The sequence below is a fragment of the Oreochromis aureus genome, linkage group 3 (assembly GCF_013358895.1).
Source record: "Oreochromis aureus strain Israel breed Guangdong linkage group 3, ZZ_aureus, whole genome shotgun sequence".
Taxonomy (NCBI): Eukaryota; Metazoa; Chordata; class Actinopteri; order Cichliformes; family Cichlidae; genus Oreochromis; species Oreochromis aureus.
This window is the reverse complement of record NC_052944.1, coordinates 114,691,125-114,715,648: the sequence shown is the minus strand read 5'-3', so window position 1 is coordinate 114,715,648 and position 24,524 is coordinate 114,691,125. Positions and strand designations below refer to the sequence as shown.

The 24,524-nt window shown below is 41.4% G+C and overlaps 1 long non-coding RNA gene across 1 annotated transcript; it reads left to right on the top strand.

Annotated features, from left to right (window-relative positions):
- The first annotated feature begins 21,572 nt into the window (after window positions 1-21,572).
- LOC120437930 lies at window positions 21,573-22,624 on the top strand. The gene is made up of 3 exons (XR_005611512.1): window positions 21,573-21,622; window positions 22,394-22,490; window positions 22,579-22,624. It is a non-coding gene; the product is annotated as an uncharacterized LOC120437930 (long non-coding RNA).
- The last annotated feature ends 1,900 nt before the right edge of the window (window positions 22,625-24,524 follow it).

The following is a 24,524-nucleotide window of genomic DNA, read 5'->3' as shown; positions in this document are numbered from 1 at the left end:
TATCATGGTTGCTAGGCAACCTGAACAGCGCGACGAAGGCTAGACCGTCCCATTTCACAAGCCTCTCACTTCCGCACTTCCCGTACTTGTAGTACGCACCGTACGTAGTACGCGTAGTGTGCGTACTTCAAGCGTGCATACCCTGAATTGGGACACAGCCTATGCTTCCTCCTCACCGTCACCCAGCCGCCCTCTTTCCCCAGCTGCTTGGGGTCTGCCGGGGAACAGCTAGTGGGGCCTACGCTATCTTCGGCTGCACCAGCTACAGGGGCCTGGCTAGCTACGCGTGAATGAAGGGTGCGAAGCCGAGTCTCCAATTCAGTAATCCTGGCCTCCAGAGCTGCAAATATGCTACATTTGTTACAGGTATCATTACTGCTAAAGGAGGCCGAGGAGTGGCTAAACATCTGACACAATGAGCAAGAAAGTGCAGGAGGGACAGGTGAAGTAGCCATGCTGCTAGAGAGCTGGCTACGAGCTAAGCTAAGCTAGCGAAACGGTACAGACACAGTAAGTGAAAGTTTTTAATTAAATTGCTCAGCAGATAAGCTACTCAAAAACACCACTGTGTGTTGGAACAGGAACAGGAAGTGATAGGGTACCTAGACTTGGGGTATAGAGTACGCTTGGGGAGTGTGATTGTGTGTACAGTGATACCGAACACCAGTGGCAACACCAGTGTTGCCAACTCCTCAGTTTATATACAGATGATACGCAGGTTTATATGCGCCTAAAAAATAAAAAATGACTATTTCAAGTGCAAAATAACTGTCTTGAGAAAGTGAAAGCTTGGTTGTCTCTTAATTATTAAAATTTTCACAAAAATACGACAGAGGTTCGTTCTTTAGGGCCGGGTGTCACTGGTTGGTCCTTTCCCGTGGACCCTCTGGCACCGTACGGAAAGCTCGCTGTCACCAATTGGGGTTTTAGATGGACAGTGTTTAAGGTTTGACAGTCAGGTGAGAGCAGCAGCTTTTTTCAGCTCGCCAAAATAAAACCCATGTTGTCAAAGGAGGTTTTTAGAACAGTACTCCGTGCTTTTATTACAACTCGGCTGGATTATTGTAACTCGTTGTACTTTGGTGTTAGTCATCCTTGTCACGTCTTCAGCTGGTGTAAAATGCAGTTGCACGACTTTTAACTGGTATGTGGAGAGGTGGGCATATTACTCCTGTTTTATCCTCAATACACTGGCTGTCTGTGCATTTTAGAGTTCATTTTAAAATTCTTTTAAAATTTGTTTTTAAAGCCTTAAAAGTCTCCCCCACACCGCCTCTCTGAGCTGCTGCACCTGCACACCCCCTCTGATTCTCTTAGATCAGCTGACCAGATGTTGTTGGATGTGCCGAGGACACATCGGAAGCGCAGGGGGGATTGGGCTTTTGCAGTTGTGCCTCCCAAATTGTGGACCGCACTGATTACAGATTAGAAAGGCCTCCTCACTCCATGTTTTTATATCTGGTCTGAAGACCCACCTGCACGCTTTGGCTTTTAACCCAGTACAGAAATGTTCATTTTATTTGTGTTTTATTGTCTTTCTGATGTCGGTGCTCTATAGTGTTTAATGTTATTGTACTTTTATTTTTAGTGTTTATATTTTTTCTTGTTCTATGTTCAGCACTTTGGTTAATGATAACTGTTTTTAAAGTGCTTTATAAATAAAGTCAGCTTGGCTAAAAGTTTTATTTTGAAGCAATTATTTTTTTAAAGTCAATATATTTATCCTGGGTCTTTTATTGTGAAAATTAGACATGTTCGTGATCAACAAGTTTTTTATTTTGAAACTTTCACATTTTAATACAGATTCAGTGATAATCAGATTCCATGACATCACACACCTCTGTGTGTGTGTGTGTGTGTGTGTGGTGCAAATCAACATCCTGATTGGCTGCCATCTTTCCCTCTCAGGCTCATGTGACCACTAAGCTGTTGCAGGATGAGCAGGATGCAGAGTGAGCTTGAAGGTCGCCTTGACAACCTGTTGTCATGCATAGCCGCGGAGACACAGGAGATCAAAGAGCTGGAGCAGCAGCTGACCAATGGTGAGGAGAAATCAGACCAATGAGAGAGCGGCACTCTGACTGGAGCCCTCTGATTGGTATCCGGTTAATAAACGGACCCTGGTTCCCGTCCTCAGGTCAGATTCTGGCTAACGAGGCCCTGCAGAGGGAGCTGGAGGAGGTGATCTCTGGACTTCAGGAGTACCTGCGAGGACTCAGGGAGCAGGTACAAACACACCTGATGAACCGGGGAAACGCCGTGATTATTGTCCATCGCTGGCATCATCCTAGTAATGATAATGTTTGTGTTCGGGACTTCGGAGCGACAGAGCTCCGGTCCGTAGGTGGTGGTCTTCACCTCATCCAGAATGGGCGTGGCTCTGTTTTTCTTTGCAAGGTTTGATGGAAGGGCTCGAGTTGCTGATGCAGCGCCACTTGTAGACTTTTTACAGGATTGTATTGTAGTGAAATATCTTCCTGTGAGCATCACTTCACAGCACCACAAGCCACTTTACGGTACTCCAAAAGTTGATTCTGTTCATCCTGACGTAGCGTTTTCAGTGGGAGAAATCACCTGGATGAGTGACGAAACGTTACTCCCACTGAAAACGCTACGTCCAGATGAACAGAATCAACTTTTGGAGATTTACTTACCTGGATGACTGAGGATGCATCAAGACATTTTAACCCACTTTAGCAAGGACTGCCTAAAGCTTATACGTCAGTATGAGCAAACATCGCGTAAGATGGCTGATTACAGGAACCACCTGAGATTCAGCCTCAGATGCCAACAAAACAGTATTACTCCTAAAAGTCTGCAAATGAGCTCTTCAGTTAAAGGCTTCCGGGCAACAAAAATCCTCCAGAAGGCACAGCACCAGCTGCTTAATGAACAGGCGAGGCAAACAAATTTTACCATCAACATGCTAAAATCTCAAGAGGAGCGGATCTGACCGAGACTGACAATGCTTTTAGATGAGAATACTCTTAAAAAGGTGTTTGACTTCACTGAGAAGGCTCGTCTAGCACAGCACAAGAAGTCTAAGACCAGGGAACAAAGGAAGTTTGACTTACTTGTCGTCCGTCGGAAACCACAGCTGAATACGGAGAGTGTCCCCAGTGGACAGAAGAGACAAGGATGCGACACCGAGGATGTGGACAAGTGGGTAAAGAATTTGTCTGACAGACAGCTCACCCAAACAGAGAAAAACATCCTTGCTAAAGGGTTGAATTTTGCTGTCACACTGAAACAAATCCCGCTAGTGGAACTGATCACAGCCACAGAAACAGCAATTCGTAACAACAATATTGCAGAAGTAGAAGCAGAGCAACTACGGACAAAGGTTTCGGCCTGTCTCAGCAATGCAAAGCCCTCACCATCCAATATCTCCATGGAGGAGAGGAAGTCACTCACATCACTTAGTAATGACAACAACATTATCATCCTTCCGGCTGGCAAGGGTTGGTGCACAGTACCAAGCCAAGATGGCAGCAGCATGTCTCCTTGTTGAATGACTGCTTTGAATTTTTGGGGTATTTTTTTGTTTTTTACTATCTTAAATGGATTTTAGTTTTTTCTAACAAGCTTTTTAAGAGTATTTTAAACTATTCTGTAAATTCTTGGAAAGTGGTCTTTTTTGGGGGGACCTCTGCTACTACCAGAAGTTATCTGCACCACACCAGGGCCTGTGCTGCTAGCATAAACCAACTGAGCCTCAACCAGGGCCTGTGCTGTTTTCTGAGGCCATCTCACTGCACCGGGGCCTGTGCTGCCAGCTGGATCCATCTGCACTACCCCAGGGCCTGTGCTGCTGGCTGGGGCCATCTGCACCGCACCAGGGCCTAGCTGGACCCATAGGCACCACACCAGGGTCTGTTCTGCTAGCATAAACCAATTGAGCCTCACCAGGGCCTGCACTGCTGGCTGGACCCATAGGCACCACACCAGGGCCTGTGCTGCTAAACCAACTGAGCCTCACCAGGGCCTGTACTGCCAGCTGAACCCATAGGCACCACACCAGGGCCTGTGCTGCTAAACCAACTGAGCCTCACCAGGGCCTGTACTGCCGGCTGGACCCATCTGCACCACACCAGGGCCTGTGCTGCTGGCTGGGGCCATCTGCACGCACCAGGGCCTGTTCTGCTGTCTGGACCCATAGGCACCACCCCAGGACCTGTGCTGCTGGCTGGGGCAGACTGCATCACACCAGGGCCTTTGCTGCCGGCTGAACCAACTGCATCTGTGTTGCTAGTGGAAGACATCAGCACCACACCAAGGCCTGTGCTGCTCAAAATGCTCATCTGCAATACATCGGGCGCTGTGCTGTTGATTGAAGCCTTCTACACCACATTGGTGAATGTGCTAGCAGAAGCCCTCTGCTAGCAAGCCACCAGGACCCGAACTTCTGGCTGGAGCCTTACTTGCCATCCTAGGTTTGTGCAGCCTATTTAATTCAGCATCAACAATCATTGTGTGTTTTGGATAATGGCTTTTTTAATAACTTTACTGTGCTTATTGGCTGTGGGGGACTTTTGGATGCTCAATTTTTCTAAGATGAGAACATTTAACAGTGTCCCCATTCTGCGAGACATGGTCCCCAGATCTACATGTGTCACTGCTGCTATACATCCTGTACAATTTCCAATGTATTTGGAACAGGACATTAATTTATCATTTGAACTACAGAAAGATTTACCTCACCTTCAAAACCTTCTTGCTTTGTACAATTACAAAATTAATTATGAAAAATCCTGCTTTGTTTCAACATTTCACAAGTCAAAATCAATACTGATAATGTACAACCTAACCCAGGCCCTGAGCTGCAATGTAGTCAGACACCATCTGAATTTAAATCCTCACCTTGGCTGAAGATAGTTCATCTTAATGTGCGCAGTTTGTTACCCAAGATGGATATCACCAAGATCTGGGTTCAATCAACAGATGCAGATATTTTCCTCATTTTTGAAACTTGGTTGTCTAAATATATATCTGATGAACATGTTAGCATGGCTGGCTACAATATCTATCGTACCGATAGGCTTAAGAAAGGTGGTGGTGTTGCTGCTTATGTTAAGTCAAAATTTGATGCTACAATAGTTCTATCAGAATCAATTTGCAAACAATTGGAATTTTTGGCTCTGAATGTGAATATTGCAAAGGGTCTTTGCATAACAGTTGCTTGTTGCTATCGACCCCCTTCTACCTCCACAGAAGCTCTGCGTTCTTTAAAACTTTTGCTGTCCAGACTAAATTATGGTGAGCTTGTTCTAGCTGGTGACTTTAACTGGGATTGGCTCAAAACTGTTTCAGATGATTTTAAATCTTTTTGTGATTCTATCAGTCTTACCCAGCTGGTCAATTTACCCACTCGGCCGAATCTCAAAAGCCCCGAAAAGTCTACCTTGATTGACTTGATTTTGACAAATGTTCCTCATAAATTTTCATCTTTGGGTGTCTTTTGTAACGACTTAAGTGACCACTGTGTTGTTGCTGCTATTAGAAATACTAAAGTGGCCAAGTCACAACATTGTATTATTTTTAAAAGAAAGCTTAAACATTTTAATGAACCAGCATTTTATCATGATTTGTTAAACTATGACTGGAAGAAAATAGGATTGATCCCTGATGTAGAATTAGCGTGGGCATTCTTTAGGGATGGGTTTATGCAAATTGTGAACAAACATGCTCCATTAAGAAGATATCGGATAAAAGGTCGTGAAAACCCCTGGTTCTCCCCAGAGCTGGCAGATATCATTCATGAGCGCAACCTGGCTTGGGCCAAAGCTAGGAAAACAGGCTACCCCAGTGATTGGCTTCTTTTCAGACAACTAAGAAACAAATGTACTTCCTCTATTAAGAAAGCTAAAACAGAATATTATCTGTCTGTCACCACTGAGAACCTAAATAATCCACAGAAGTTCTGGAAAATCATTAAGTCTCTTTCAGTGAGTAAAAGCTCCCACGCTCTACCCACCTATGTTTTTAAGGATTCTGTTCCTGTTTATGATAGGAAGGAGATTATGAATTGCTTTAACAAGCACTTTATATTTTCTGGCTCTTTGTTTGACTCTCTGAACCCAGTCTCTGTAAAATCTGCCACAAACCTTCCGGTGTACACTGGTCAGCCATTTAACTTTGTTCCTTTCTCTGTGCAGGAGGTCTGTAAAGCTCTTAAACTGTTAGATCCTAGAAAATCTCCAGGGCCAGACTTACTAGATCCTTACTTCTTGAAACTGGCAGCTGATTTTATGGCAGAGCCTCTCACAACACTTTTCAACCTCACACTGGATACGAATAAAATTCCCTCAGTATGGAAATCAGCTTTTGTTGTTCCTCTATTAAAAGGGGGCGACCCAGCAGTGCTAACTAATTACAGACCAATATCTAATCTATCTGTGCTGGCCAAAGTTCTTGAAGCTCTTGTATGTGAGCAATTAAAGGAGTTTTGACACACCAATGCCATTTTATCTTAATATCAATCAGGCTTTAGGAAGAATCACAGTACTATCACAGCTGCAATTAGAGTGGTAAATGATATTACTATTGCACTTGATAAAAAAGCAACACTGTGCATCCCTTTTTATTGATTTGTCAAAAGCATTTGACACTGTTGATCATTGTATTTTAAAACTTAGACTCTTCCAGTCAGGACTCTGTGAGAGAGCAGTGGCATGGTTCTCAAACTACCTCAGTAACAGGTCTCAGTGCATAAAATCTGACGGTTTATGTTCTAACTTTGTTACAGTGCACAACGGAGTGCCACAGGGTTCTGTATTAGGTCCACTTCTATTTATCATTTACGTAAACAATCTTAGTCTAAATGTGCCAGATGCAAACTTGCACTTCTATGCTGATGATACAGTTATTTAAAGCTGTGGTTCAACTCCTGTCCAAGCCATTGACTCCTTGCAGAAAGTCTTTTTTGCTGTCCAGCACTCATTACTTCAGCTTAAACTTGTTCTCAACGCAGACAAAACAAAGCTCATGCTGTTTTCTAAATCAAGGAATTGGGCCCAAACAATCCCATCAGTAACCACTCTTGAAGGTAATAAAATAGAGTTGGTTCACACCTATAAATATCTGGGAATCTTAATTGATGACTCGCTCACCTTCAAACCACATGTAGAGAATCTTGTGAAAAACCTGAAGTTAAAACTGAGATTTTATTTTCAAAATAAGTTGTTTCTCTTTTAATACAAAGAAGCGGCTTGTTGCTGCAACATTCTTGCCTGTGCTGGATTATGGTGATATTCTATATATGAATGCTTCTGCTCAATGCCTTCGAATGGTTGATTCTGTGTATCATGCTTCTCTGAGGTTCATCACTAACCGTAAATTTCAGACTCACCACTGTGAGTTATACTCTCAGGTAGGATGGCCTGCTTTGGTAAGTCGGAGGAACTCTCATTTATATAGTTTTATATATAAGGCGATACTTGGGTTGCTGCCTTCTTATATATGTTCCCTGCTTGCAATGAAACATGCTGGTCGGTATTCTCTTCGTCCACATGGTTACTTGTTGCTTTCTGTTCCATTTGCCCGAACTGAATATGGTAAAAGAGCTTTTGTCCATTTAGCACCCTCGGCTTGGAACAAACTGCAGAAGGAATGGAAAATGACTGAATTCATTTCATTAAGTGCTTTTAAATCTAAACTACGAATCCTTGAAGCCAAGTCCATAGCATGCAATTGTTTCAATTACAAACCGGATTCCAAAAAAGTTGGGACACTAAACAAATTGTGAAAAAAAACTGAATGTAATGATGTGGAGATGGCAAATGTCAATATTTCATTCAGAATAGAACGTAGATGACAGATCAAAAGTTTAATCCGAGAAAATGTATCATTTTAAAGGAAAAATATGTTGATTCAAAATTTCACGGTGTCAACAAATCCCAAAAAAGTTGGGACAAGTAGTAATAAGAGGCTGGAAAAAGTAAATTTGAGCATAACGAAGAGCTGGAAGACCAATTAACACTAATTAGGTTAATTGGCAACATGATTGGGTATAAAAAGAGCTTATCAGAGTGGCAGTGTCTCTCAGAAGCCAAGATGGGTAGAGGATCACCAATTCCCACAATGTTGTGCAGAAAGATAGTGGAGCAATATCAGCAAGGTGTTACCCAGCGAAAAATTGCAAAGACCTTGCAGTTATCATCATCAACTGTGCATAACATCATCCGAAGATTCAGAGAATCTGGAACAATCTCTGTGCGTAAGGGTCAAGGGCATAAACCCATACTGGATGCCCGTGATCTCCGGGCCCTTAAACGACACTGCACCACAAACAGGAATGCTACTGTAAAGGAAATCACAGAATGGGCTCAGGAATACTTCCAGAAACCATTGTCAGTGAACACAATCCACCACTAACCCATCCGCCGTTGCCAGCTGAAACTCTACAGTGCAAAGAAGAAGCCATTTCTAAGCAAGATCCACAAGCTCAGGCGTTTTCACTGGGCCAGGGATCATTTAAAATGGAGTGTGGCAAAATGGAAGACTGTTCTGTGGTCAGACGAGTCATGATTCAAAGTTCTTTTTGGAAATGTGGGACGCCATGTCATCCGGACCAAAGAGGACAAGGACAACCCAAGTTGTTATCAACGCTCAGTTCAGAAGCCTGCATCTCTGATGGTATGGGGTTGCATGAGTGGGTGTGGCATGGACAGCTTGCATGTCTGGAAAGGCACCATCAATGCAGAAAAATATATTCAGGTTCTAGAACAACATATGCTCCCATGCAGACGTCATCTCTTTCAGGGAAGACCCTGCATTTTTCAACAAGATAATGCCAGACCACATTCTGCATCAATCACAACATCATGGCTGCATAGGAGAAGGATCCGGGTACTGAAATGGCCAGTCTGCAGTCCAGATCTTTCACCTATAGAGAACATTTGGCGCATCATAAAGAGGAAGGTGCGACAAAAAAGGCCCAAGACGATTGAACAGTTAGAGGCCTGTATTAGACAAGAATGGGAGAGCATTCCTATTTCTAAACTTGAGAAACTGGTCTCCTTGGTCCCCAGACGTCTGTTGAGTGTTGTAAGAAGAAGGGGAGATGCCACACAGTGGTGAAAATGGCCTTGTCCCAACATTTTTGGGATTTGTTGACACCATGACATTTTGAATCACCATATTTTTCCCTTAAAATGATAAATTTTCTCAGTTTAAACTTTTGTTCTGTGGTTTATGTTCTATTCTGAATAAAATATTGAGATTTGCCATCTCCACATCATTGCATTCAGTTTTTATTCACAATTTGTTTAGTGTCCCAACTTTTTTGGAATCCGGTTTGTAGATTGATTGTCATTTTAACTGACTTTTTTATTTTTATTTGAATTTTATTGAATTTTATTTGAATTTTATTTGAATTTTATTGAATTTTATTGAATTTTATTTGTATTCTTTCACTTATTGTTGCATGTGTGTTGTTGCTGCCTGTGTTTGAGTAATTTCTGTAACTGTGAGACACCTGCTGCTGCCTATCTTGGCCAGGTCTCCCTTGAAAAAGAGGTTTTTAATCTCAATGGGATCTTCCTGGTTAAATAAAGGTTAATAATAATAATGATTGCTAAACCAGAAAGACTATCATGAGAAAATTTTGTCACTGCTCAGTGACGAAAATACTTATGAGCCCCTGAAACGAGACCCAGGAAGTGGCTACCGGAAGAGGGTGATAGACTATCTGAAGCAGTTAGAAGAAGACAAGGCTATTGACCGAACCTCATGCCAGAGCTACACCCAGGGGAGTCTACACCAAGTCTGTATGGTTTACCGAAGATACATAAACAGGGTGCACCTTTAAGACCGATTGTCTGTATGATCAACTCGGTCACCTATAACATCTCCAAGTTTCTGGCTTGGATCCTCAACCTGCTGATAGGCAGCTCTGAACACCACATCCAGAACACCCTGGATGTTGTTGAGAAGGTGAGAGATGTCATTATGGAGGCAGATGAAACCATGGTCTCGTACGACGTTACATCTCTCTTCACTTGTATCCCAGTCACGGAAGCGTTGGAGGTAGTTTGTAAGAGATTACAGGATGACCCCAACCTCAGCAACAGGACCACTCTCAGCACCGACCAAGTGTGTTTGAACTGTGTCTTCATTCCACCTATTTCATATACAAGGGTCAGTATTACCCACATAGCAAACAGGTCTGGCACAGATCTGGTGTCAAGCCGGAACTGCTGGCTGACTTCTGGCATTGTAAGTGGTATGTTATCCAGATATGGGCCAGGCCTGGCATAGATGGCACTATTTATATGATGCCATGGCACATCTGGCCCGATTGTGGTTTGGTTTATGTGGCCCAGGCCCATAGAAAACAGGTCTAGCCTGTATCCGGCATCAAGCCGGCACTTCAGACTGGTGTCATGGCAGGGTGTCTGTCAACCAGACGTGGGCCAGGTCTGGCAACGATGGCACTATTTATGTTCCTATTTTCCTATTTTAGTACTATACTGCTATGGTAGCCAACATTTCAAATGTAGGTTTGACAGGTTTGTGAGTGTACACTTTATCCAAAACCTAGTGAGGGTTTACTCATGTCTACCACTGAGTGGCTGTTGCTCAGGAGGTAGAGCAGGTCACCTACTAATCAGAAGGTTAGTGGTTCAATCCCTGGCTCCTCCAGTGAAGAGTGTGAATGTGTATGAATGTAGTTAGGAAGCATTCAGTGTAGAGAAAGTGTGTGAATGTGGCATGTTGTATAGAGCACTTTGAGTAATCTGGGAGAGTAGAAAAATGCATATAAAAATCAGTCCATTCAGTTTCGTCATGTTACTTTTGCACTATTATGTTACGGCACATGTTGTTATTACATGGCTTGATTGAGGTACACATTAGGCTGACATCTGGGGCCAGAGCTGAAACTGTTCTGGGCCAGCACAGGGCCAGCAGTGTGTCTGCAATTGGCCTGTGGCTGCAAACAACTTACACATCTGGTTTTCCAGAGGTGGCCCACACATGGGCCAGCACGAGGCCAGTTGCAGACACACTGGTGGTCCTGTGCTGGCCCATGTGTGGGCCACCTCTGGCAAAACTGATCTGGGCCACCAAAGGGCCATCATTCTTTGCGATATGTGGGCCATGTGTAGGCACATTGCGTGGGCCAGATCCGGGCTATACCAATTTTGCTATGTGGGTACAGGCAGAAACATGGGTGTGCTATGGGTTCCCCAGTTTCACCCATTGTGGCCAATTTGTACATGGAAGAAGTGGAAAATCTTAATGGCCTTGTAGTACCTATCACCCTATTAGAGCACTTCGCTCTCACACTGCAGGCATTTGTTGTTCCTAGAGTATTTAAAAGTAGAATGGGAGGGAGAGCCTTCAGCTTTCAGGCCCCTCTTCTGTGGAACCAGCTTCCAGTTTGGATTTGGGAGACAGACACTATCTCTACTTTTAAGATTAGGCTTCAAACTTTCCTGTTTGCTAAAGCATATAGTTAGGGCTGGACCAGGTGACCCTGAATCCTGTGGTAGGCTGCCGGGGGATTCCCATGATGCACTGGGTTTTTCCTTTTCCGTCACCTTTCTCACTCACTATGTGTTAATAGACCTCTCTGCATTGAATCATATCTGTTATTAATCTCTGTCTCTCTTCCACAGCATGTCTTTATCCTGTTTTCCTTCTCTCACCCCAACCGGTCACAGCAGATGGCCCCGCCCCTCCCTGAGCCTGGTTCTGCTGGAGGTTTCTTCCTGTTAAAAGGGAGTTTTTCCTTCCCACTGTCACCAAAGTGCTTGCTCATAGGGGGTCATATGATTGTTGGGTTTTTCTTTGTATCTATTATTGTAGGGTCTACTGTACAATATAAAGCGCCTGGGTGAAAATCAAATCTCAGGACGTACCACATTTCACGGATCACATTAACTCGGTGGACCGACACATCAAATTCACCAGGGAGGATATGAAAAGTGGCAGGTTAGCCTTCTTAGACGGTCAGATTGCCATCAGTAATGGGGGACATCTAAAAGCTGATGTGTACCGTAAACCTACGCATACGGATCAGTAATTAAGGTTTGACTCTCATCATCCACTGGAGCACAAACTGGGTGCCATCAGGACGATACAACACAGAGCGAACACCATCCCCACTGACACAGCAGCCAGGGAAGCAGAAGAACATCACATCAAGAAGGCCCTGGGTAAATGTGGTTATCCCAGCTGGACTTTTGTCAAAGCTGGGAAGGCTCCTAAAGAAAGCTCCAGCTGATCCAGGAGAGAAGGACAACAGTAGTAATATAAATGGACTTTTTTTGCCCCCCACTTCCTACTTCCTCTTTCCCCCCACACCCCCCACTGAGCGTCTCCCCCCTCCCCTTTCCCCCTCCGCGTTCATGTGAGGGCGTGTGCGCGTGAACGGACTTTTTGCTCGTGCATGTGGGTTTAGGGGTCATATGAGTTTACATGTGTTAAATAGCGTTTTATTTAATGAAACCATTATGTGTTTTAATTAAACAATTTTAAAGGATTGTATAGGTCTCAGAGCTCTGTTATTTAGACATAGATGATTTAACTAGTTTAGGATCATTTTACTTTAAATTTAACTAGTTAGGAGCATTTTGCTTTTTTCTTTAGTGCTCTGAAACACACAGAGGCTAATAGTTTTAAGCAGAGTGCTACAAATAACAGGTATTCCTTTAGAAATAAACTGTGATACATCTAAAAACCACGTATTCCCACACATCATTTAATTCAACTAGTTAGGAGCATTTTGCTTTTTTCTTTAGTGCTCTGAAACACACAGAGGCTAATAGTTTTAAAATAGAAAGTTTTCCACCTTCTAAAAACCGTGTATTCCCACACAGCATTTAATTGAACTAGTTTAGGATCATTTTACTTTTAATTTAACTAGTTAGGAGCATTTTGCTTTTTCTTTAGTGCTGTTTAGGAGCAAATAGTTTCAAACAGAGTGCCACATATAACAGGTATCCCTTTAGAAATAAACAGTGATACTTCTAAAAACCGTGTATTCCCCCACAGCATTTAACTAGTTTAGGAAGATTTCACTTTTCTAATAGTTTCACAGGCTAATAGTTGTTAAATAGAGCACCACAAACAACAGGTATTCCTTTAGAAATAAACTTTTCTAGGGATACTTCTAAAAACCACAGATTCTTAACTCTGCAACAGTAAGACAGAGGGGGTTAAAGTTAGGCCCCCAACAGTCAGCAAAAGAAGTCATGAAACAATAAAAGAGATGCCCTTATCAAGAGCATCCCAGCACTCACACATCCCAACTGTAGCTCCATAGTTTAGTTTCCACACTTTTTCATTACAAACAGTTCCATTATCTTATCTTATCATGTCAGAGGTCTACTCAAACCATGTCCAACAGAGCCTCCAAAGGTTTTTCACCTTTTGCTTACACCCCCATACCTTTATCTCTACAGGCAGACAATTACACTTTCTACTGACCAACCAATCCTCCAAACAGTTTTCCACCTTTCTCTTTACAACCCGCTCTTTATGTCTGCATCTCAGAGCCCAACTGAAACCAAGTCCACCTATATAAAAACACCCCATCAGACACAGTATTTTCCTTAGCACATCACATCTGCCGCAAGGTATATCGTTTTAACTTTTTTTTTTTTTTCAGATCCCAGACACAGCGGTGTGAGGTAGTTAGCACACAGTTTGGACATGGAGAAAACATCATTTGTTTGGAACACATCAGCAGAGAGGTAGAATTCATCGCTGTTCATAAGAGTTTAATTTAATCAAACCTCATTTTACGGATCTAAGTGGCTCCTCATCACTAGCCAATTCACCATTTTATTTAAATATCTGAATTTTCGGAATGATGATCCAAGTGGGACACAGAGGCTGCTAGTTTTAACGCACCAGAATGCAAATATAAATAAAAGCCTGACTATCCTGAGAGCCTAGCTGCAGCGACACCTTTCTTTCACACGGATGCCTGGATGTGCGTTGGAGCTGCCTTTGCTACCCGCACACAGCGTTTCCGACCTACGGGCGCTGCTTATATAACAGAGAAAAGCAACAATACAGTGTGTTTCTCTGCTCCAAGACATCGGTGGGCCTTTCACACGGTAAGCATGTCTGTTATACCCAGCGCATAAATGTCTGTATGTCAGTGCTGATTATACAAACCATGTTTAAAATGTGACACATATGTTGTCCGAAAACAAATCCTCTAAATTTGCAAAGTTACTGATTTAAAAATATATTTTCAAATTTTTAGTTGCATGACAAACATACGATAGACTCTTGAGCGTATTTATTTATATAGCTACATTCACAATGGTACAACCATGCTAAATAAAAGATGCCCAAGCACCAAAGCACTCTAATGCAAGCCTCTAAACTGTATGTTTGCTAAGTGCATAAAGTGTACCTCTAGCTCTACAGCTGAAAACAGTTTGTATCCGCACTCTGAGGGTCTGCTGAATTGTTTTTAATACGGTACTTTTTCACGAAGTGTAGATGATGAATTTCTCTTTATTGGACATAGTGTCCTTAAGCTATTGTTGCTCATACTTACTGAGTTCCTTAGCTACTTCTTTACTATGTCAGTAAACTTTTTGAAAAGGAAGGTGTTGTAGATTTAAAGAAACATCCTAATTGAAGCAAAGGCAAAAAATTGGAATGAATTTTATGTGACTGTTCATATTAAAGCCAACAACAAGTGAAAATCCAAAACCGACTCCAATCCTTTGTATTAATGATCTCCCCCTCTCTCTCTCTCTCTGTGTGTGTGTGTGTGTGTGTTTGTTTTTCGTTTTAGGAGGACAATTTTCAAGACAAATCAAAGAGCTATGAGGACCCTCTGTTATAGGAGGACATTTTGCTGTCCTCATAAAATTGACCTTTTAAAATAGTTTCTGGGCATGTTTTAATACCCAAAAAGTGTTTTTCTCAAAAGTCTTTGTAAACCAAAAACTTGACATATGTTGTATATTTGTGTGTCCGCCACTGCCCCCTGTCGGTTGGAGTTGTCCCCGCATGCCGCACACACACAAGCGCGGGAAATTATACACGAGCGCGGGACATTATACACATGGCGCGAAATTGGAAGCTGCGCATGCGCATTTTAGCATTACCCATTTAGACCGTTGATATTTACATCAATGATTTAGACTGACTGATTGGGCGCTTCTTATTCATCCTTCAATTTTGGCAGAGTTTTGACACGCTTTGAAGAAAAGGTAAGAAGGTAATTATAAAACTTTTAAAAGACGGACGTTCTGACAGACACAGTGCTTCAGAGTAGGCACAGCCGTGGTGAGGCGGCAGGTGATGGAACGACGACGAGGTACGGTGGAAAGCATACGGCGGAGAGCGCACCGCTGGGACCGGACCACACGAGCGGACGGCGGAGAGCGCACCGCTGGGACCGGACCACGACGAGGTGAGGACGGCGGAGCGGGCCGGAGCACGCGGAACGGTTCACGGAGGTCACAGCAACACGCGGGGCGGGGATTCCCGTACTGTCCCAAGCACCGGGATCGTTTTTTTTTTTTTTACCCTGGCCTAATCTCATCACTTGTTTCAAGGTAAGAAATTACACAAGTGTGTGATGTTTTACTGAGTTTGAAAGGAGGCCTTTTTCACTACAAGATCACTTGTTTAATGTAAAATGGCTGCTACTACTACAACTACTATAAGTACTACTTCTGTAACTAGTAACTACTACTAGTACTACTACCTATTGTACTAATGGTAGGAGTAGTAGTAGTTGTAGTAGATGCAGTTGTAGTAGCAGTAGTACTCACACCTGTCACACCTGTCTTTTTTGTGGTAGTTGGAGCTGTTTTCCTCCTGTTCTGTTTTGAGATGATTATTTAAGATATTAAAAGATGATCTTTGCCCAAATACCAAGGAAACATTGGAAGGCAAATACAAATAAACTTTTTTAGATTTATGAAATTAAATTGAGACAGTATTGATGTCACTCTGCACACAATTGTTTATAAAATATTGTAAAAAAACAAACAAAAAACATTTTTGTTTTGCTCTCTTATAGTTGTGTTGATGAAGCACATTATTCCTGAGAGATCTAAAGCTTAGTTTGACAGACAGGTTTAGGCCAAGTCAGAGTTAGGCTTTAGTTAAATTAGGACATTTAAGTATCTTTAATATCTGCAAGTGCATGCTTTCTGTTAAAACAACTCAGACATCAGCCTCGTCTGTGTCTGTTATGTGAATGTAATGAAAGCATAGAACTCAATTGAAACAGTTTCAGTATCCATGCTATTAGTGAAATAAGAAAAATTGGGTGGAGCATGTCAGATACTTGACTTAATCAACACAGGTGGAACACAGTCAAGTTAATCTGCACAAATACAGCCTCGCCCCCATCCATTTATCTGTTAACCAGAACCCCTCCAGCACTCATCACCAAACTAAAATAACCTTAAACTAATAATACGCTAACATGGGGGGTGCTTCATTCAGGCTTTACTAATGCCCTTGTAAGCATAAAGGCTTGAAGTTTTGATGTTGTTTACATTTTTATCTTAATTTCCTTAGGAAATCATGTCACGGAGAACCACTCCCCTTCAGGATGCCATTAATCACATCCTTGCAAGAAGAGACAAGAATTCAATGTTAGAAATCAAATTTATTAATTCAGTTAAAGGTGAGTGACTTTGACACACTGCAGGCTAGACTGAGGGGTTACGCATTACCAGTGGTGACCTGTACAAACATCAATATAAATTAAAATTAAAGGTATTTTAATAATAATTTAGTTATTAGCGAGCCTGGCTATTTATGTTTTCTGCACTTGGACATGTTTTCTTTATTATATATGTAGAATTGAAAAAAGCACAACATTGCATACTTGCAATTTACAGATATACATATTTAATGAATTGATTATTTGCAGTGCTGCCACGCCTGTGTCTCTAATATGATTGTGTCTTCAGGTCGTGGCATCTTCACTTTAGCCAATTTCAAACAAGGAGACTTTGTGGTCGAGTATAGAGGGGAGCTTATTGATGCAACTGAAGCTGAACACAGACGTAACCTGTACCCCAGCGCATGTTCAGTCTTCATGTTTGAATTCATATGGAAGCAGAAGACATTGTGGTAAGTTCAAAATGACTGAATGTTTACATTTCTATTGCAAGGTCAGGATTTCTGAAGCAAACATCTCATATTGCTCTTTAACGAGTCCTTACCTGTAGTACCCGGCCCCGTCAGTCCCCAGAATCTATAGAAGGGGGAGTGACGGACCCGTGGAATAGCAGGATCTCATTCTTACTAAGGCTCCGTCATTTCCGGTGACCCTGTGGTCCCCGGGAACTCATGGGTACTGGGGACTGACGGGACTCCCACATATGCTGAGGGGCCCGTTAGTCCCGTGATTCAGCCTGTGTGTGCCTTCTCTAATACACACTCACGGGCGTAATGTACTGGGTTAGAGGGGTAATAATATAAGCCTCACATTTTACAGCTAAGACAGTGTGCTCACGCTGCTGTGAAGATTTAAAATATAATATAGAGATAGAGAAAATAATAAGAGAAAATTCAAATGGCCAGGGCTGAATGAGCGGCCCTGTGTCTCAGCAAGCGCATTTGGCACATGTGGACACGGAGACTCGTGCACTGTTATACTGTGTCCAAAACTACTGTATAATATGTACAATGCCAAAATAGTACATGTCAAGTGTTCTCTGTCTGTGAGGTAGGTAGATGGATGGCTTGATGGATAGGTGAAAAACCTTTCAACACAAAAAATAAAGAACATTTCATTAATCATTCAGATAAATTAAATGCATTATACAGAAGACAAATGAAATAAAAATATACACTTCAGTAAAGCCACTTTTGTCTAAACTATCATTTATCCTAGTTTTACATTCATTAGTTTTTAAATCAGAGGTGAGTAATTTCAAACAACGAAGATGAAATAAACTGTGGTCTACCTTGCATTTTTTACACTTTCTGTAACAATTACATTTTTAAAGTATACATTTTAGAGTTTACAAATATTTTAATAAAGACTTTAACCAAGGATTTTCTTTTACAAAGAATTATTTTCCTTAAATTAAACCAAACATATTTACACTAGCTTTAAGATTTAACCAAGGATTTGGGGTAATTACTTTTAGTATTAATTAACATAAATGTGTGGGAAACACTATCTACATAAACAATTTATTCAAACTTAAACATTTATTTTAATATCAATATAATTTTTTTAACTTAAATGCAGTAACTATTTCCCAAAGCATAAATACATTTCCACAATTGAGCTTCCATAGTTCCCAAACATATAAGCAGCAAATATGAGTCCGAGCTTACCGATAGCCCGTCTAACTCAAAGTCTTCCTCACAGTGGAAAGTGGATTGTGCTTGGTTTGTTGTCCTCTCAGTATGTCGCACTCGGGTCAAATGACTGCTGCATGCATTTTAAGGTCTACTAGGCACGCCCGCCCTTGATTGCTCTAATTCAACTCACCTGGCGGAGCAGCGCGCACCAGGCTGCGCTTAGCTGTAGATTGCACAAGGTCTAATCAGCGGCCACGCGCAAGCAGCAGCACAGAGCAGGTAGTGGGCAAGAGGAGGAAGAGAAGAGAAGAGTAACAGCCACACCTACTAGGTCAGCGCGACAGTACAACAAAACCACGTTTAAGCTCTAAGCCAGGGGTGCCCAATCCCAGTCCTCGAGAGCTACTGTCCTGCAGTTTTTAGATGCATCTCTACTCCAACACAGCTGAATCAAATAGTTGGATTACCTCTTCAGCATGCCATCAAGTCTGGCAAAGGCCTGATAACGAGGCATTCATTTGATTCAGGTGTGTTGGAACAAGGATGTATCTAAAAGCTGCAGGGCAGTAGCTAGTGATGGCCAAATGAAGCTTTCTGAAGCATTGAAGCTTGTATTGAAAAACGGTTCATTACTCGAAGCTTTTCAACACAGTCCTCTCTGGTGACATCTGGTGGCCAAAAATATGAAGAGCAGCTTGAATCCACAAAATAAAACCAACTGCTTCATAATGATTGCCCACTCTACAGAGTGGAACTCTGTCTGATATTGGGCTGCTGTTGTGTTGCTTTGAAGGCGTATTTTTTGGTACTTATGCATTTAATCTCTAGACGGGTATATTTATAAATAATATTATATTAGGGGCATTTTTTTTTCATATAGGGAGACCGGGGATAGTTGTAACGTGGGTCAGTTGTAACACTTCCAATTTCTCCAATCAGGGCTAAGTTTCAAATGATGTGATTCATCCTGTGCATGCCCAATTCAGTTCTGCTATCACATGTGAAAAATCAGCACATTTTGTCAAACACAGACAATTTAATACGAAAAAAAGTAATTTTTATGCCAAAAAGTAAGTTTTTCTACTTTATTTCAATTTATAATAGCATTATCTGCTTTGCAGTTAAATGCATCAAACTTAAATTATGTTATCTTTATGTCTATGGGGATATATTCTGTGTAGGTCTTTAGTGCTAATGTTTTAGCCGTTGGCTGTAATGTTAGCTAGTTCATGGCTATAGGAGTCTGGGTCAGTTGTAACAGCAACAGTCTGGGTTAGTTGTAACAATAATGCAGATGTTACAACTTACCACACTATTACTTTAACTTATATTAAACAAGTTGGGGCAACGACATCAGCAGAGAGAGGTTCACTGGTCGCCTTTATTAATGCCATTGGCAACACAACCACTGTTTGTGTTCCCACACATGCATTATGCAGACCACTGTGTCAGAGATGGACCAGTAGTAATTATTGGTAGTGGAAATAAATCAGGATGGGTGCAAGAAACAGATTTCCTCATCTTTCTGAAGCACTTTGCAAATCACACCAAGGTCAGCCATGATAAAAAGTAATGGAATTGCGATGCTGGTGCACAACTACATTTTTTCAGCTTCATTGTTATGTTCAAAATTGGTGCAAGAGTTGTAGGTTATAATGCCCACTGAGCCAATGAGGCCAAACTCAAGGAAGACCAACCAAAATTAATGAAATATTCAGTTGCAGAAAATTCCATCATTTTTCTTTTTTGGGGGGTTGAAATATGTTCAAAAGCTAGATTTCTGCATTCTGTCACACACACACAGCTACATAAATGGCTCTATGTGTATTCATGTGTTGAATAAACAAAGATTACATGTTAATGTTTTGTTAGTACCCTTATTTCATTGTGTTACATTTCACCCCAGGATATGTTACAACTAACCCAGACTATGGGGTTAATTGTAACATTTCACTCTTTGTGTTTGAGACCATACCATGCAATGGGTAATTGTGCTTCAGAGAAAATAGCTGCACTATTTAATAGCAGAGACATGTAAATACTTTGCATTACATTTTCAATCCACTACCTTAAAAGAACTCCAAGTTACAGACAGAAATGTCAAAAATGTTACAACTATCCCCGGTCTCCCCTACATATTTTTGACCTGGGGGTAGAATTGATTGTGAAATGGAAAGGGAAAATGCTTATGAACTTGCAAATTAAAAACATGAGGCATTTAAGGAAACCCTTGTTCATTTTAATTTAAGAAGAAAATTAGTTTCACTGTCCGATGGCCGAACCTGTTCCTTTTCGTGGAGATAATTTCTCCTGCCTTAAGGAAAATCCTTTCACATGGCACAGATGAGGCCAGAGTGCAGAGAAACTGGTAGAGATGCAGTTATGGCTCCACAAACTATCAGCTAAAGAGAATAAATAAATTAAATTGCTGCACATTTTGTAGACTAACATTTTAAGATTGTTTTTTTTAAATAAAATATTTCTTTGTATAACATTAAATGTTACGAGTCAAATGGAAGTTATTCAATGATATTTATATTATGAAAAGCAGATTTTTTACATTTTAAGTTTTTCCCATTTTCAGATAAAATAAACACGCACAAAACAAAAGCAAACACCCAGAACACAAAGCTGGAAATCCCACCGACCAAAATCAACTCAAAATACTCCCACATAACAGAACCAAATCTCTCAGTAGAATGATCAGTGGTTCGCTATCTGTCACCATCAAAACACTCCACAAATCCCGCAAATGATTCACTTCCTTCCATTTGAATCAGGTACCGAAGCAGTTGTGTGCGTAATGAAGCTTCGGACGTCACTGGTCACGTGACTTTTGCCAAACGAAGCAAGCCTCGACACAGTGCTTCTGAACCAGTGTGTTGTTTTTTTCGACACACGCTCCGGAGCGTCAGCTTCAAGCGGGCCATCACTAGCAGTAGCTCTCGAGGACTGGGATTGAGCACCCCTGCTCTAAGCACAAGTAGAAGCGCAAACACTTATCTCAGTCAGAAAGCAACGCGTCCTTGACTGATGGACCCTCTTTAACTTATCAACTATGCATTTAACAACTAAACTTGTATTGGATGTTGTGTTTGTGTTGGTGCTTAAAAATTATAGTATAGTTCATAGGCAAGTCACTATAAATGTTTGTTTAATGTATGTTTCCAAATTTGCAGTATTGATGGAGCACTTGAAGATGGGTCATTTGGGCGACTAGTAAACGATGAACACAGGACACCAAATTGCAGAATGAAGTTGATTGAAGCAGAAGGAAGCCACATCTCTGCCTTTTGCACTGAAGGAAATTGTGGCAGGAAGTGAAATTACTTATGACTATGGTGGGAAAGAATGGCCCTGGCGGAAAAAGGTGGGTCATTTAAAAAAAATTTTCCCCCTATGAATTGTTGTTTAAAACCTACATATCTAGATGTCACAATTAGGGCTGCAACTAACGATTATTTCAATAATCGATTAGTTGTCGATTAATCGATTAGTTGTTTCAGCCCTAGTCACAATATTTAAATGTCCTCTTGGTGGTATTCAATCTGGTTTAACTAAATCTTGAATTTGTATGACTTTTCCAAGTGATGATTGCAAGCTTATCTGTTTTGTGTCCCCTCCACAAGTGTGTTTTACTGAGTGGCCACACACTGGAGGTGAAACAGTGAAAGCATCAGTTTGAGCTCAGATGTCATTATGAGGCTGATGGACAGTGTCCTTGAAAACCTTGGGTTTTTCTGTGTCAGACATATACATGCACCTTTTACTCACAGTCACTTTAGCTTCTTAGTATTGTCTTACTTTGGCTTCACTTTACTAGGTAAGGGTTAATCACTCTGTTTCCTTGCAGTTAGGGTGAGAGTTAGAACTGTATTTAACTGAAGGTGAAACAGAAAATGCTTAACTGTGTGTGTGTGTGTGTGTCTGACACAGACAAACTCAAGGTATGTGGGAACACTGTCCTGACATCTGAGCTCAAACTGAGTCTTTCACTGTTTCATCTCCAGTGTTTGGCATACTCAGAAAAACACACGGGTTGAGGGGACACTGGTTAGAAAAGACCACTCGTAGTGGATTAAATACATTTCCACTGTAGCTGCCAGATGTTTACAATATTTGTTCTACTTTTCATACCCAGCTAAAGATGGCAAGCATCCCTTCTGGTCAACAGTGTGTTGCAGAGCCTATTGCCCATGACGTGGAGCACCATGTGATCTCTACAGACTCATTCACAGGTGAGTCCCTGCTTGAGTAAGCACTACCTGTTAAACCCTGGGGTCTTGCAAAGCACTATGCCTCCATGTCTTGTGTTCTCTTCTACAGACAGAGAATTAAGAGCAGAGTGTCAGTCATCTAGACCTACAGCCGACAACTCTGAGCATGAGGTTAGCATGGATTCATCTGTTTACTAAAGATTGTATCAATGTGTAGTTTGGCAAATAGTGTGGTTTGTAAAGATCATGTTTATCAATTGATTACAATTATAATGCATGTATGGTCTTTAAATCATTGTAAGTACAGGTAGTCATCATTTAACATTGCATTTCCCTCTCAACATCATTTGGGTGTTTTAAGGTTTGACTGAGAGTGTCCCTCTTGATCAGATGGACACTGTACCATTGATGCTTGTTCATCTTTGCATCTTTTAGGTGCATTCTGTTGGAGGTCAGTGTGGCACTTCTTCTCTGAAAGAGTTAATTGGTGAAGTTGGTGTCCAGTATCAGGAGTTGTCACCCCAAGCGTTCTCAGAAGAACTTACCAGTGGTCAGTTTTGAGTAAATGTTGTTAACTTCTGGCAATGCATGACATGCCTGAAGGTTTGCTGCATGAAAAATGTGCCAGTATTGGGACATTTCTGATGATTCTATAGTGTCTTGATGGATATTTTGAGTAGAATTGTAACAGTCAGGGATGTGAATTGATTGCGTTATGCGTAGATGTGTTTTTTTGACTTAACGAAAGTCAAGCACTGAATCTCCTTGTGTTCCCTTGTACAGAGAGCAAATCGAAAGAGGTGCCACAATCATCCAGAGCTGTGCCTAATGACTCTGCTTGTGAGGTGAGTTGAAATTGACCTTTGTTTTAAAATTGACCAATGGTTAGAAGTGTTATGGTGTTTACATGAAACTCCATTTTGAGTATTTTAGCAAACATCTGGCAGCGGTGGTGGAAATGTCCTCTATTTAGAACAGGAGGTCTTTTCTAACCACAGTGTCCCCTTAATAAGTGTGTTTTACTGAGTGGCCACACACTGGAGGTGAAACAGTGAAAGCATCAGTTTGAACTCAGATGTCATTATGAGGCTGATGGACAGTGTCCTTGAAAACCTTGGGTTTTTCTGTGTCAGACATATACATGCACCTTTTACTCACAGTCACTTTAGCTTCTTAGTATTTTACTTTTGCTTCATCTAAATAGATTCCCTCTCTCTAACTCACAAATCTCAGGAATTGAATAGATATGCTTCACTATTTTATCTAAAAGTAACTCCTATCTCCCTTTCCATCTCTCCTGAAGGATTGGTAGAAAATATGTAAAACGGTCAAACAGTATTTTTAATTCGTCATAAAATATTTGGGTAACAATGTTTTATGTTTCATTTCATGTTTTTAATTTTTTCCAGTGTACAATTCATAGGCTGGTATTTGAATCGGTGAAACTTGACAAATGCGGGATATGCCATTCACCTTTGACAGCTATCAGATGGCACGGTCTAAGATGCAAGCGTAAGTGTATTATTTATCTTGTGTTAATTAATGCATTTTTTCACTATACCATAAGTTACCATGAGTCAGGTCTACATTTTCATATGTAAAGAATAAAAAAAATCACTTCAAAGTTTTATCAATTCAAACCATTGCAATGATACACAGTGTAATGGCAGATACTATCACATATCATGCATTTGAGTTTGTCTGCTTAGTGTGGCAGAGAACAGAGAGCATACTGTAATAATGTATATTGCCCTCTTACTCTTTGTTGATTAGACTGTTGAACTTTACAACTTTAAATCTTTGTTTCACTCTTTCAACATCAAGCTCATATAAGCTAAATAGCAGCATCTCACCGCGCAAGGCATGCCGGTCCGGGTCAAGGGTCACGACTACCCAGCGTGCATCGTAAACAGTAAACACGGCCGCGTGTGATAGCGATATTGAATATTTTGAGCGTCCCTAAAGTCAATGTTTTAAAAGAATTTGGTACGAAACGGGGATACAGTGCTGCTGGGAAGAGAAAGAAAGAACTTGTGGCCCTCGCTTGGGCGTTTT